This window comes from Mus musculus, chromosome 2 (assembly GCF_000001635.26).
Source record: "Mus musculus strain C57BL/6J chromosome 2, GRCm38.p6 C57BL/6J".
Lineage (NCBI taxonomy): Eukaryota > Metazoa > Chordata > Mammalia > Rodentia > Muridae > Mus > Mus musculus.
The window spans coordinates 136,101,593-136,114,709 of record NC_000068.7 but is presented as its reverse complement, the minus strand read 5'-3'; the positions used below and the strand labels follow the sequence as shown (position 1 = coordinate 136,114,709).

General features: G+C 41.4%; 1 protein-coding gene across 8 annotated transcripts in view; it reads left to right on the top strand.

Annotated features, from left to right (window-relative positions):
- Positions 1 to 13,117, top strand: part of Pak7 (p21 (RAC1) activated kinase 7) — a 306,881-nt gene that overhangs the window by 273,259 nt on the left and 20,505 nt on the right. The window lies entirely within an intron of this gene.

Genomic DNA, 13,117 nt, shown 5'->3' with positions numbered 1-13,117 from the left:
TGTTCTACTGCTGTGTCAAGTGACATGCTCGGAGCTCATTTTAAAGAATGCACTGGGCATGGAGCTCACTCCTGTAATCTCAGAACTCATCGAGCTGTAGCAGGAGGATCATAAGTTCCTGTCCAGCCTGGGCAACAGAATAAGCCTCAAGGGCCTAGTGACTGTCTCAAAACAAAGGGCTAAGGAGGGGCTCAAAAGTAGAGTACATGCATACCCGTACAGGGCCCCGGATTCAGTCCCCAGCACTACCCCATGAACAAATGGGAAGGTACTTGCTTGAGCCATTATCCTTGAGAAAATGCTGTTAAATTATATCACCTTTCAGCCCTGCAGTCATTTGTTTTTTCCCATCAACAAGGTTAGCCCTTTTTACTTCATGAGTCACAAACTGTGAGATTGCAAGCTTCTCTTGAATAACGAAGTCAGCCTGGTATCCCTGGACCCATCTTTTCATAAAGGATTCAGAATGAAATGTCTAGAGGTAAACCCTGGCCCTACTAGAGGGTACACAGGCTCTGCAGTTTGGTTTTACTCCTCTAGTGCCCTTCACTCATGCCTAGAGGCCTTTGGGATTAGCATGACCAGGAGCAAACCTTGGCCACTCATTTCCACGAAGAGAACACTGGGGTTTAGGGAGTCACAGGCCACACGTAAGATTTTAGCTGGCTGTCTACACATGAGCTCTAGATTCAAGCCTGCCATTTCATTCCTCGTTTGTCTCTTTATGCAGGTCTATGTTATTTCAGGGCTTCAGCTGAATTTGCAACTAAAATCTATGATAAGTTTCATGGCCCTCCAGAACTTTGAGATAAGAGGAAGAGAGGAATGAAACAGAGCCAAAAATGGATATTTGCCTCCTTCCTTGCAGAATTTTAAATATAAACCAAAACAGAACTCCTGGCCCGAACTCTAGCTTTTCTAAACCTCAATCAGTGCACATCAATTGTGGCTAAGGAACAATATGAGTCCATTCGCACATGAGACTGTCTGCCGTGAGGTTTTCAGCGTTTCAAAGCCAATGTTGCAAAGGAGGAAGCTGCTGTTCTTGAGTCCCCCCAAACCCAGGAGAATTGACGAGCAGGTTTTGTGGGAGGGCAAGAGGCGGGAAACATGTTGGTAATTAAAATGCTTACTTGATTAAAAATATAACATCTCTCTAAAAACAGTTAGGTGCCTCTGCCTTTAGAGCTGCACTCTGAAAAATCAACCAATTGCATTTGGATTTCCAGCTGGGGCAAGAAATAGTGATCACGACTCAGATAATTTAGCTTTGCCTCCTGACAGTTTCTAGAGAAGGGTGGGTGATGTTCACATAGCAGAGAAAAGGCACAAATACCATGGAACAAAAGGAGGTGTGTGTGTGTGTGTGTGTGTGTGTGTGTGTGTGTGTGTGTGTGTGTGTCCAGTTTGATGCTTTGTCCTTTAATTTTTAGAATTTCAATTCTAACTCACAGTGAAGAAAAATGTAGGGTAACAGCAACAAAAATCCCACTCTACTTTTCTTGTTAGCATGAAAAGAATAAAAATTCATTGACATTGTCATCTATTCTCTCCTTTTAAATCTTGTTGCCTGAAGCTGAGCAGATGAAACCTTGAGGTGGGAAAGGAAAGGCAAACAAATTATGGCACCACTCTCATCAAAGAATTACAGAGAGTAGCAAGAAGAGAGAAAGCATGCTTCCCACTCTCCCTGGAAGACATGTCCACCATACAGTGACCTAGTAGGAGATACCACCATGTTATATTTAACATTGTTCTCCAGGGACCAGACAGATAGATAGATGTTGGCTTATGTGTCTTGGTGCTCCGAGAACACCGTGGGGTAAAGCCACTGAGAAATTCCTGACACAGTGACAATTCAGTGTTTCACCAGGCCCTTGCAGCGCATGCCAGATATACATGTTGATTAGTTAACACTCACAGCAAAATTTCTCGCCCCCATTGTAAGTTACAGAATAGATCCCTATTCTGTAGGGATCACACTAGCCACCTGCTCATTCAGTTCAGGAACTTACTGCGGTCCAGATCTTTTGTTTTTAATCCATGGCATGGCTGGCCCACAACAGGGACAGATTCTGAAAGTATCAAACCTACAGTTGGCTTTTGTGAACTCTTTCTAGCTCTAATGTAATGATGTTGCATCAGAAATTATTTCAATACCTGCTTGTATCATCATCTTTCACTGAGAGGCAGGGTTTCTCAACCTTGACACTGTTCATGTTTTAGAACTGGTGATTCTATTCCGGTGTGCCTGAGCATATAACAGCCTCCCTGTACCCTTCCTTATTAGGTGTCAAGGGTTCCCACTCTTAACCCATAATAATTAAAATTATCTACAGTAACAAAATGTATCAACCTTTGCCATGGACAAGGCCATACAAAATCAGATAGCTCCAGAGGAGCCTCTACAGCTACCTTTGATCAAACACTTTGAGCAGTTAGGGACTAAGTTTGGGGAGGAAAACCTGTTCAAGTTTTGAGTCATAAAACTGCCATTTACTTACCAGGTGACTGTGTAACTGTGACTCCTCTTTAACCATAAAAGGAAGATAATGACAGTCCCTACCTCATCATGTCATCTTAGGGTTAAATGAATTCATGTCAGAACAGCCTACTTACTCAAACCTGTAGCTGAAATGCCAGTCTCTATGTTGGCATACAGAGAGTGGCTATAGAGGGCCATTGTGTTCTAAGAACAATGAGAAGCCTTTTGCAGATATTTCCAATTTAGTCTTTGGAAGTCCAGAAAAATACAGGCTTCTTTTTTGGGCAGTGGAGGAAGCTGAAACTCCAGAATGCTGTCTTTATGGGCTCCCCCAAGTATATTAACTCAGTGCTGAGTTGGGGTGCAAAGCTACATCCCTCTGACTTCCAGAACATTGGTATTTTCCTAGAGGGAAGCAGAGGAGCAGGGAAGTGGCTGTACTGTGTGGCTTTCCATTTAGGACACACTGCTGGATGCCCTCGCCTTGCTGCTGAAATTCATGTGCAGAGGGAGGCTCTTTGTGCTGTCTGTTTATAGTATGCCCCAGATATGACTTCTAGTCGTTTAGAAATATACATCATGGATAAATACTGAAACCACAGCTGCATAAAAAGGCTTGGATGGGAAGATCCATAGATTCTTTCTATGAATTCATCCTGCCTTGGATAATTGCCTTGTTTGAATTTCTTAATGATAAAATGTTGTCATCTAATATAGAAACTTTCAAAGCCTAGATTTTTTAAAAACTATTTATTTATTTATTTATTTATTATATGCGTATGAATACACTGTATCTGTCTTCAGACACATCAGAAGAAAGCATCAGATCACATTGTAGATGACTGTGAGCCACCATGTGGTTGCTGGGATCGAACTCAGGACCTTTGGAAGAGCAGCCAGTGCTCTTAACCACTGAGCCATCTCTCCAGCCCAAGGCCTAGAGTTTTATTACAAGGTATATGAGATTGTCTGTGCCTCAATTTTGTACTTTGAGCTTGTAATGAGAATTAAATAAGATTAATAAACATCAAGGAGTCAGTACATGGCAAATAGCATTAACCCTTATTCATGGTGATACTTCTGCTTAGAAAACATGCTACCATCTCTAATAAAGCTGGTCCGATAAATATCCTCACTGTATGTAATCTTTTACATGTTTTTAGACCATAGAAATAAATTCTATAATCCTACCTAGTTCATCTTTATAGACTTCCCCATGTGTAAGTACTGTCCTCATTTTAGAGATATGGGTCATAGAAGGCCAATGTACTGAGTAAATACCTCACTACCATAAAAGTCTTAATGAGCAACGTGAGAACTCTAATTGCATCACACAATATTTAATCCTCTAGATTCAAAGTGTAATTCTCAGATTCTTCATGGAAGCTAGGAGCTAAGTGCACATTATGTGATCAGTTTACCACACCGTTTTCTATACGCAGAGCAACAAGAGAGTCTGATGCTGTAGTTCTTGGTGTCTCAAACAGAAGGCATGTTAAGGTGGTCATGATTTCTCTAGAGCAATAGGTGCATAGAGAAGTGTGCAAGCTTACTTGGAACTTCCTCTGGAGTCACTAGAGGAGTCCTTTTCACTGTTTGGCTGGCCATTTGCTTTCTCAGGGAGGAAAAGTCACAATGACTTATGTTCCCAGCCTTCAGGAATCACTTGTTCAATGGCTTGCTGTTATTGGCGGCACTGGCATGCTCAGACTCAAGCAGTAAAAAAGCATCAGCTCTTGCTCTGCTTTTTCTCTTTTGCTTTTTTTCCGGTGGACCATCATCTAGGAACCCATTAAAAGCCTGATTCTTAGTGTAATGCCGGGGCTGCTGAAGCCTGGAAACGTCACCAAAAGATGTTAGGAAAGAAATTTTTTAAAAAAGAATATTAATGACTTCATATAACAATGGATGTTATTGTCTTAATCTTTGTTTCCGTTATATACATGTCCCTGTGTGGTCCTCACTCAGGCATGCAAAGCATGCAAAAGATAATGTCATGCTATCTTTAACATCTGCCCCACAGGTATAACTGTAGATACACCTTATACTATACATGAGCATACGCCTTCCTGGGAATGCTCTTCTTCCTGGGAATGATTTAAAACTAAGTCATATTTTGGTCACTATGAGTAGTTCTTTCTTCTAGTAAATTAAAAGGCAAAAGGAATTTAGCCTGGTGTTGCTCATCCCTAATTTTCCCAGAACCCTGAAATGCATCAACACATATTCAGAAGCAAAGAGACAATCCTCACTGACTCCAAGTCCCTGCACATTCTTTCAGGCACTGGGGCAGAGTGTCTGTTGTTGGATGGAGGATACTTCCTTTGAGCTAGGAAAAACAATTATGGGGATAATTACACATGCCAATTCAGAGGTAGGAGAAAAGCCAGATATAGTGTGCTCGAGTCTGCTCATCACGGACTTAGTCATTTCTTCCTAAAAGTACTCTCTCGCCATTTGCAGAGGTCAGTAGCAACTTATCTGAACATCCATAGTGCGTACTTATCATTTGTTTAGTAAGTCAGGAAAGACTTGATTCTTCAGGCTCCTTGTTATGAGATGTAGATCCCTATAGGCCTAAATGAAATTCCAACTCAAGGGTTTGGGGAAAATTCCTGGCAGCTTGCTCAATGCACTGAATAGTTTCCTACTGCACAAGGTCTCCAAAAGCACACAGAATCCAACCTACCTCCCAGACCCCCTACCTCAGCAGCATAAGGAGATGCTCCTTGCTTTGAGGGTCACAAACTACTCATTGGCAGCATTTGCCTTTTTTATCAAAGTTGAACATCAGCTCCTAGCATGCGCTATGTACCCCTGTCACACAGCCAGCATAAATGTGCCACATCTACTACGAAACTAATTGCCCCCTCTTGTAAATGAAAGTAAGTATCAGGAAGGAAATTCACCACATCAATAAAAAGGTTTTGCTTTTGGCAGAAGCAACAGTAACTACTTTATTAAGGTTCAACAGGAGGTTCCTTCATACCCTGCAAAGAGACAGACTGGAGCTCAGAGGACAGCAAACAGCTGCTGGGGAAAGCAAGAAAGAAGGCCCATCAGCCTTGGGCAGAGCAGGAGAGCTTGCCTGAGAGCAAGCAGGAATCGCATCAGTGCTGTTTCCTGACCGAAAAAGGAGAGAAACTGGTTTGCAAAGCACAACAGGAGGGCCACCAGAATGAATGAGTTGTCTTTTCCTAATTACCATTCCCTAAAATGTCTCTGCAGGGGAAAAAAAACCACCAGTGATGCTCCCTGGCTCTCTTGCGGATGCTCTTTTTTTCCTCTCCCAACACCAAGGCTGGTCCTGTTAACATTTTCCTTTCAGTCCAGAAAAATTTAAGATGTACTTTCCAAGCTCAGACAATAGAGGGCTGTGATTCGCTTTTATCTCACTCTGATTTATGTAGAGCGAGCAACACCCAGTCTGCCTTTCTCTCCTTTTTTTTTTTCTTTCTTTTTTTGAGATGAGCAATCTCTTTGTTTCATTGTGTTCCAAAAAGGTGTATTGGAGCATCACTACTGAGCCCTGGAAGCAGCTGTCTCCCTTCCCTGTAATCTCCATCCTTCACGGAACATTCCTTGGTCCCATTCTGTAGGAGAGATGCACAGCCCAGCCATTGCACACACCACCTTCCAGCACCAGCCAGCCACAGCCAGCCACAGCCTCCCTGATGTCAGTGCAGGGGCTCCTGGTGACAAAGGGATACTGCAGCATGATTTTTTTCCCCCTTCTGTTCTTTCTCCCACCCTCTACCTTTTTTTTCCAGCCTTGGCATAAAATGGTCAAATGATGTTCTACTGCAGAATTCAATTTCACAGTTCAGTTAGGTCCTTGATTACACTGCCAAATTCAGATTAATGTGCATTTAACTAACATGGATCAGGGGAATTCTGGCTGACAGCCAGCTGTAATCGGGGCAATTGATAGCGGTGAGGAGTTTTATGCCCTGTCCACTGCAGTGCACCACTGCTGAAATTGATTGATTAAATGAATTCATTGCTATAATTACTTATAATGTTGATACATCACAAGCCTGTACCTAACCCTATCCTTGGAGACAGTGCACTTATTGTAGAAGGGCATTCTGGCTGAACTGTTAACTGGGGAATTATTTATTCTCACATAATAAGTCCCCGCCCCCCCCCCCACACACACACACACACACTGCACATCTTGACTAGAGACAGGAAAAGGCGCATTTCTTTAAGAATTCATTTATGTGGTATGCTAAAAAATCTCAGGAAACTAAAAACCAAGTGTATGTTATTAACCACCCCAAAAGAAAGAGCTCCTTGTTCATCTGTCTGTATTTTTAAAGATTCCTGCAGAGAGAATTTCCTCTCCAAATGTAGCTGATGTGCAACAATCATTAGTGGTCTCCTTGCACTGCAGCTAACTGGTTTGGCAGCCTGGGGTGATAATTTGCAAAACAATTGATCTAGCTGTCTTTTATTGCATTGGGCCATATGGGAATCCCCTTTAGAGTCTGTGGGAGGGAAGTCATTCCTGTAGACTTACTTGTTCACAAAGCACACAGGACTGCTTTCCCTGGAGGAATGGGGACAGTCTTTGTGGTGTCTCTGTTGTTTGCTCTCCTATGTAAAGGCTTTCTGCCCCTGCTCAGCGCTTGCACGCTGAGGACTCTGGGGGGAAACTGGCATACACACCTCCTTTGGGAATGGTTTCGAGTATGGGTTCTGGGAGATGCAATGGTTCCCTTAGTAATTACAATCCCTTTCAATAGCCTAACTCAACTGCAACGTGCTTTTACTAAATTATTAGTTTCTATATCCCTTCACAAATACAAATACTAGAGACAGGCTTGCTCATGGAAACTCCATAGCTTTTCCTTTTTCTTCTGGAATATGTCTCTAAATTACATAAGAAAAGATTTCATAGTTTACATTTGACTTCCCTGCATGAATGCATGCATGTAAGAATGTACATAGGCTGATTCATCTGTGATTCAATAAAACCCCCAAATATAGACTACCATCAGAAAGACAAGTTAGAGGAATGATGACAGAAATCAAGAGTGGGTACGAGGGGGAGGCGGTCACACTGCAGAAAAGCAACTAGGCTTCCCTTTGTAAAAGACCATATAGATGTAAGCTGGGTATCATTGGCACCAAATACAAAGTTGGTTTCAGCCAAAGCATACTGAAAATAATGAGTTTTATACATAGATGATCAATTCATTTTTCTGACACAACCAAATATATATATATATATATATATATATATATATATATAAATTACTCTTCAAATATATATATATTTATACACATATACATATATATAAAACTATATATATTTGAAGAGTAATCTAAGCCAACACTGTTAAAAACCAAAATATAACCCTAGTGTTTCTCTTCTCCCATAGGCCTTATCCTTCATTATTTTCTGGTCAAATTCTTATTTTGTTCCAGACAACTCAGATGTGTAAGGTCACAAATAAACACCAGGACACCCCTTATCTCTGCTATCATCGGTTCACACGATACCCTCCTCTGTCTACTCCCAATCCTCCATCATTGAAGCCAGTTTCAGTGAACTTAAGCAGGACCCAAGTGACAAATGATTCAAAGAAGACTGACACTGTCATTCTTCTGTCTTAGTAGCTTAAAGTCCTTTTCTCTAACCTACTTCAACCTACTATGCCTTGGTAGTCTTATAAAATAAAATAGGGCTTATTGTTTAATGTGAGGTCGAAATACCATGATGTGCATTGAGTCCTCGGAATAGACCTTGCTACATGGAAAGCCCTCAATAAATACTATCATTAGGACTTCTTTTTTCCCTGAAAGAACAGACTTTTAATAGAGTAATCCCTTAGGGAAGGAGCCCAATTTTGGCCCCAGGAAAATGTCAGAGCATTTTAATCACAAGAAAGAGTCCTAGCTTTAATTACACAGATCAGATAGATGACAAGGAATGGTGGGAATGTCTGTCACAGCAGGCAAGAAATGAGATCTGGGTGCCAATGTGCTAATGGCCCAGGACATCCAGAAACCTCCTTCTGTGAATATGGGATGAACCTTAGCAGAATCAGCATGTCCTGTGATTCCCATGGGCATAGAGGGCCATTGGCCTAGGTGATATGCAAAATATATTATGTTTCCAAGCCTCAATTTTATTGAAAACAAAATAAAATTAAAAAGAATGAGATCTTTTCCATAGCCATGAGCCTGTAACATGCTCCATCAATGCAGTTGCTTAAGATCAAAGTGATGTTCGTTCTTCTTGAGTTTCATGAGTTTCACAAATTGTATCTTATATCTTGGGTATTCTACATATCTGGGCTAATATCCACTTATCAGTGAGTACATATCATGCGAGTTCTTTTGTGATTGGGTTACCTCACTCAGGATGATGCCCTCCAGGTCCATCCATTTGCCTAAGAATTTCATAAATTCATTCTTTTTAATAGCTGAGTAGTACTCCATTGTGTAAATGTACCACAAATGTAAATGAAGAAATTACCTAATTAAAAAAAAAAGATCAAAGTGATGGCTGCAGTTCAGTGACCCCATGGCCCCAGGGGGACCACTCCTGCACTTCTTTTTTTTTTCCATTTTTTATTAGGTATTTAGCTCATTTACATTTCCAATGCTATACCAAAAGTCCCCCATACCCACCCACCCCCACTCCCCTACACACCCACTCCCCCTTTTTGGCCCTGGCTTTCCCCTGTACTGGGGCATACAAAGTTTACGTGTCCAATGGGCCTCTCTTTCCAGTGATGGCCGATTAGGCCATCTTTTGATACATATGCAGCTAGAGTCAAGAGCTCCGGGGTACTGGTTAGTTCATAATGTTGTTCCACCTATAGGGTTGCAGATCCCTTTAGCTCCTTGGGTACTTTCTCTAGCTCCTCCATTGGGAGCCCTGTGATCCATCCATTAGCTGACTGTGAGCATCCACTTCTGTGTTTGCTAGGCCCTGGCATAGTCTCACAAGAGACAGCTACATCTGGGTCCTTTTGATAAAATCTTGCTAGTATATGCAATGGTGTCAGCGTTTGGATGCTGATTATGGGGTGGATCCCTGGATATGGCAGTCTCTACATGGTCCATCCTTTCATCTCAGCTCCAAACTTTGTCCCTGTAACTCCTTCCATGGGTGTTTTGTTCCCAATTCTAAGGAGGGGCATAGTGTCCACACTTCAGTCTTCATTCTTCTTGAGTTTCATGTGTTTAGCAAATTGTACCTTATATCTTGGGAATCCTAGGTTTGGGGCTAATATCCACTTATCAGTGAGTACCTATTGTGTGAGTTCCTTTGTGAATGTGTTACCTCACTCAGGATGATGCCCTCCAGGTCCATCCATTTGACTAGGAATTTCATAAATTCATTCTTTTTAATAGCTGAGTAGTACTCCATTGTGTAGATGTACCACATTTTCTGTATCCATTCCTCTGTTGAGGGGCATCTGGGTTCTTTCCAGCTTCTGGCTATTATAAATAAGGCTGCTATGAACATAGTGGAGCATGTGTCCTTCTTACCAGTTGGGGCATCTTCTGGATAAATGCCCAGGAGAGGTATTGCTGGATCCTCCGGTAGTACTATGTCCAATTTTCTGAGGAACCGCCAGACTGATTTCCAGAGTGGTTGTACAAGCCTGCAATCCCACCAACAATGGAGGAGTGTTCCTCTTTCTCCACATCCTCGCCAGCATCTGCTGTCACCTGAATTTTTGATCTTAGCCATTCTGACTGGTGTGAGGTGGAATCTCAGGGTTGTTTTGATTTGCATTTCCCTGATGATTAAGGATGTTGAACATTTTGGGGCTCAGAACTGAACAAAGAATTCTCACCTGAGGAATACCGAATGGCAGAGAAGCACTCCTGCACTTCTTTAGAAAGCCTGACCGTCTGCTATCATTCCCTTGAATGGATAGATAAAGGCCCCGAGAAGAGACCACATGTTCACTTGCCTGAAGCAGACAGTTAATTTTTCTGAGTCACTTAGTTTGGCTCTAAAATTGTCTCTTGTGGTTGTAGCTGTTCCACCTCGCTTCTTTAAGAGTCTGCACCTTGTAGCAGCAGCCATGAAAGGCAATTGCATCTTCTTATCTAAAACCCCTAATTCCAAAGATGTTCAGCTCTCAGAAAACAATTCTGTCTTGTCTGCAAGAGGAAACTGTCCCCTTTATGCAAGCATGTGCCTTTTCTTTATATGCCATAAGCTACTTGCACAGGGTAGATCCTGATAATGCTGCTGACAGCTGACAGAGGAGGAAATGTCCCCCAACGCAATGCCAAGTGGTGTTTGTGACTCCTACTGGCCATAACTATACTGTCTATAATATACCTTTAGAGACCAGTTATGCATGCTTATGGGAGATGAATGCAATTTTGCTTTAACTATGAGAGAGAAAAATCTCTCTCCATGAGGACCCACTCCCAAGCTCCCAAGACCCACTTTCAAAAATAAAAGTTTAAGACATCTCTTAGCCTTTCCTGCTGGCCTTGCTGGTAAGCCTGTTCTTGGTTAATGACAGCTCGATGGAAAGCAAGACTCCAATTGCTTACATTACAGTCATGTTCCTCTAGCCTGATCCCATTCCACTTGCGCGCGCACACACACACACACACACACACACACACACACACACACACACATGGCCTTAGAAATCAGTCTGGTTTCTAATAGAGTAGTTTAGCTATAACAGTTGTTTAGTGTATTATAATTAAAAGTTATATCTTACTGTTTAAAAAACTTAATGTACAGGAGCCTATATAATATTGGTATGTTATAAATATTCTGTAAACAATAGCTAGTTTTTTTTTATATTACCATTATTATATGAAGTACTTTATAGAACTATAACAGTATAAGAGTTTATTGACTCATCATCTTTCAAAATCCTTTCATATCTACACAATCTTTTAGAGTGTCCACAATCTAAGAAATGAGATGTTAATATTTTAAACATTCTTTCATTTTATAAATGGGGAAACTGAGGCTCAAAGATGCTGAGGATCTTGACTGAAGCTATCAGAGTTAGAATTTGCCCGATTATGTTTCTCTGCATACGAGGCAGGACTCTGACTTAGGCGATACCTGCTCCCTATTCCAGTGCCATCAGAGTGGTGGAGCCATCTGAATGGAGTGAGGTATACCTGCAGCTAGAACAGCTAACATTTACTTGTGTTACACATCTTACATGTTACCTGTGTAACAGGACATCACTGTCATCAGAGCCAAAAACCGTACAGAACAACCAAGAATGGGGCTAGGGTAGAGGTTTTCAGGAGATCACTCTATGCAGTCCTTGTTCCCTTGGATGATGGACTGGACATCCTTCCATGCAGTGGATAGAAGCAGCTGACACATGCCTGTTCCACCAACTTGTCTGGTTTATAGGGTGACAGGTTCGTTCCATTTCACTTGCTAGGGCTATTCAACAGCATTCATTTATCCCCTTATGAAATACTTTTCAGCCACGACTCCAAATTCCTGTGCTGCCCTTGTGTTTTTTGCCCTTCTGGAGACTACGTCTCTGTCTGATCTTGCAGAGTCCTGCTGTTCTGTCTGATATCATAAGAGTGTAGATGTTGGATTCCTTGCACTTTTTTTGTTTTTTATTTTGTTTTTGTTTTTTGTTTGTTTGGTTTTTTTTTTTTCAAATTCATCATCATGGCTTTAATACCAAGTAAGCATTGATGGTTCTCATACTCACGTCTTTACATTTACCCTAGGACTTTAAAAATATCTAAGTCATCTAGGTGACATCTCAACATGGGTGGCAAATAACTCTCTCAAACTTAATGTAGTCATAGCAGAAGTCACAAATTTTCTCTATAAACAACTTATCTATTGCAGTTTAACAAATTATCCCAGAGATTTGTTGTTTGAAACAACAGTATACATTTATCAACGTGCACAAATTCTTGTATCAGATCCCTTGATATATTAGCTATCAATTGCTCTATAACAAGCTCTCATGAAACAAAATGTACTGCCACGTAATACATTGCCTCGTAGACATAAAATACATTTACTCTTTCACTATTTCTGAATATTGGTAATTTGGGGAGCCTTAGATGGCCGATTCTGTCTTGGCATCTCTCGTATGGTTGCAGTCAAAAATTCAGGCAGGGATACTGTCATCTGAGGGCCAGACATGAGCTACAGGAAGCACTTCACTATAGCTCACAAGCATCTGTTTCCAGGTCAGTCATGGTAGGAAGCCTTACTTCTTGAAGCACGGACTTCTCAAACAAAATCCTGTGTGCTTACATGACAGAGCCCTTGAAGGAAGGCCAGGCATGCGATTTCACTGAGAGAAGCTGCACAGCAAGACTGGAGCCGTTCAAATGGACACAGCAATTTGCTGGCTTCCTAACCTTTCCTTGTTTTTCTTGTCCTTCTCCATCTCCACTACCAAGTTCCCTTAGCCCTTCTCAGCATCAGAGTGAAATAGTTTTTGCTGGGATCTCATTGAAAGCTAGCCAATGCCAAATATTTTTTTTCTCATGAATACTTGAATTTATTTTTTTTTAATTTTCAGTTGAACTTACGTGGTGAAAATCTCCTAATTTTACTTAATACTCCTCACTGAAGCAAAATCTACTTAGCACCAGGAGCCATGTTTTCCCTTTTATAGGTATAGGTGCTGTGTT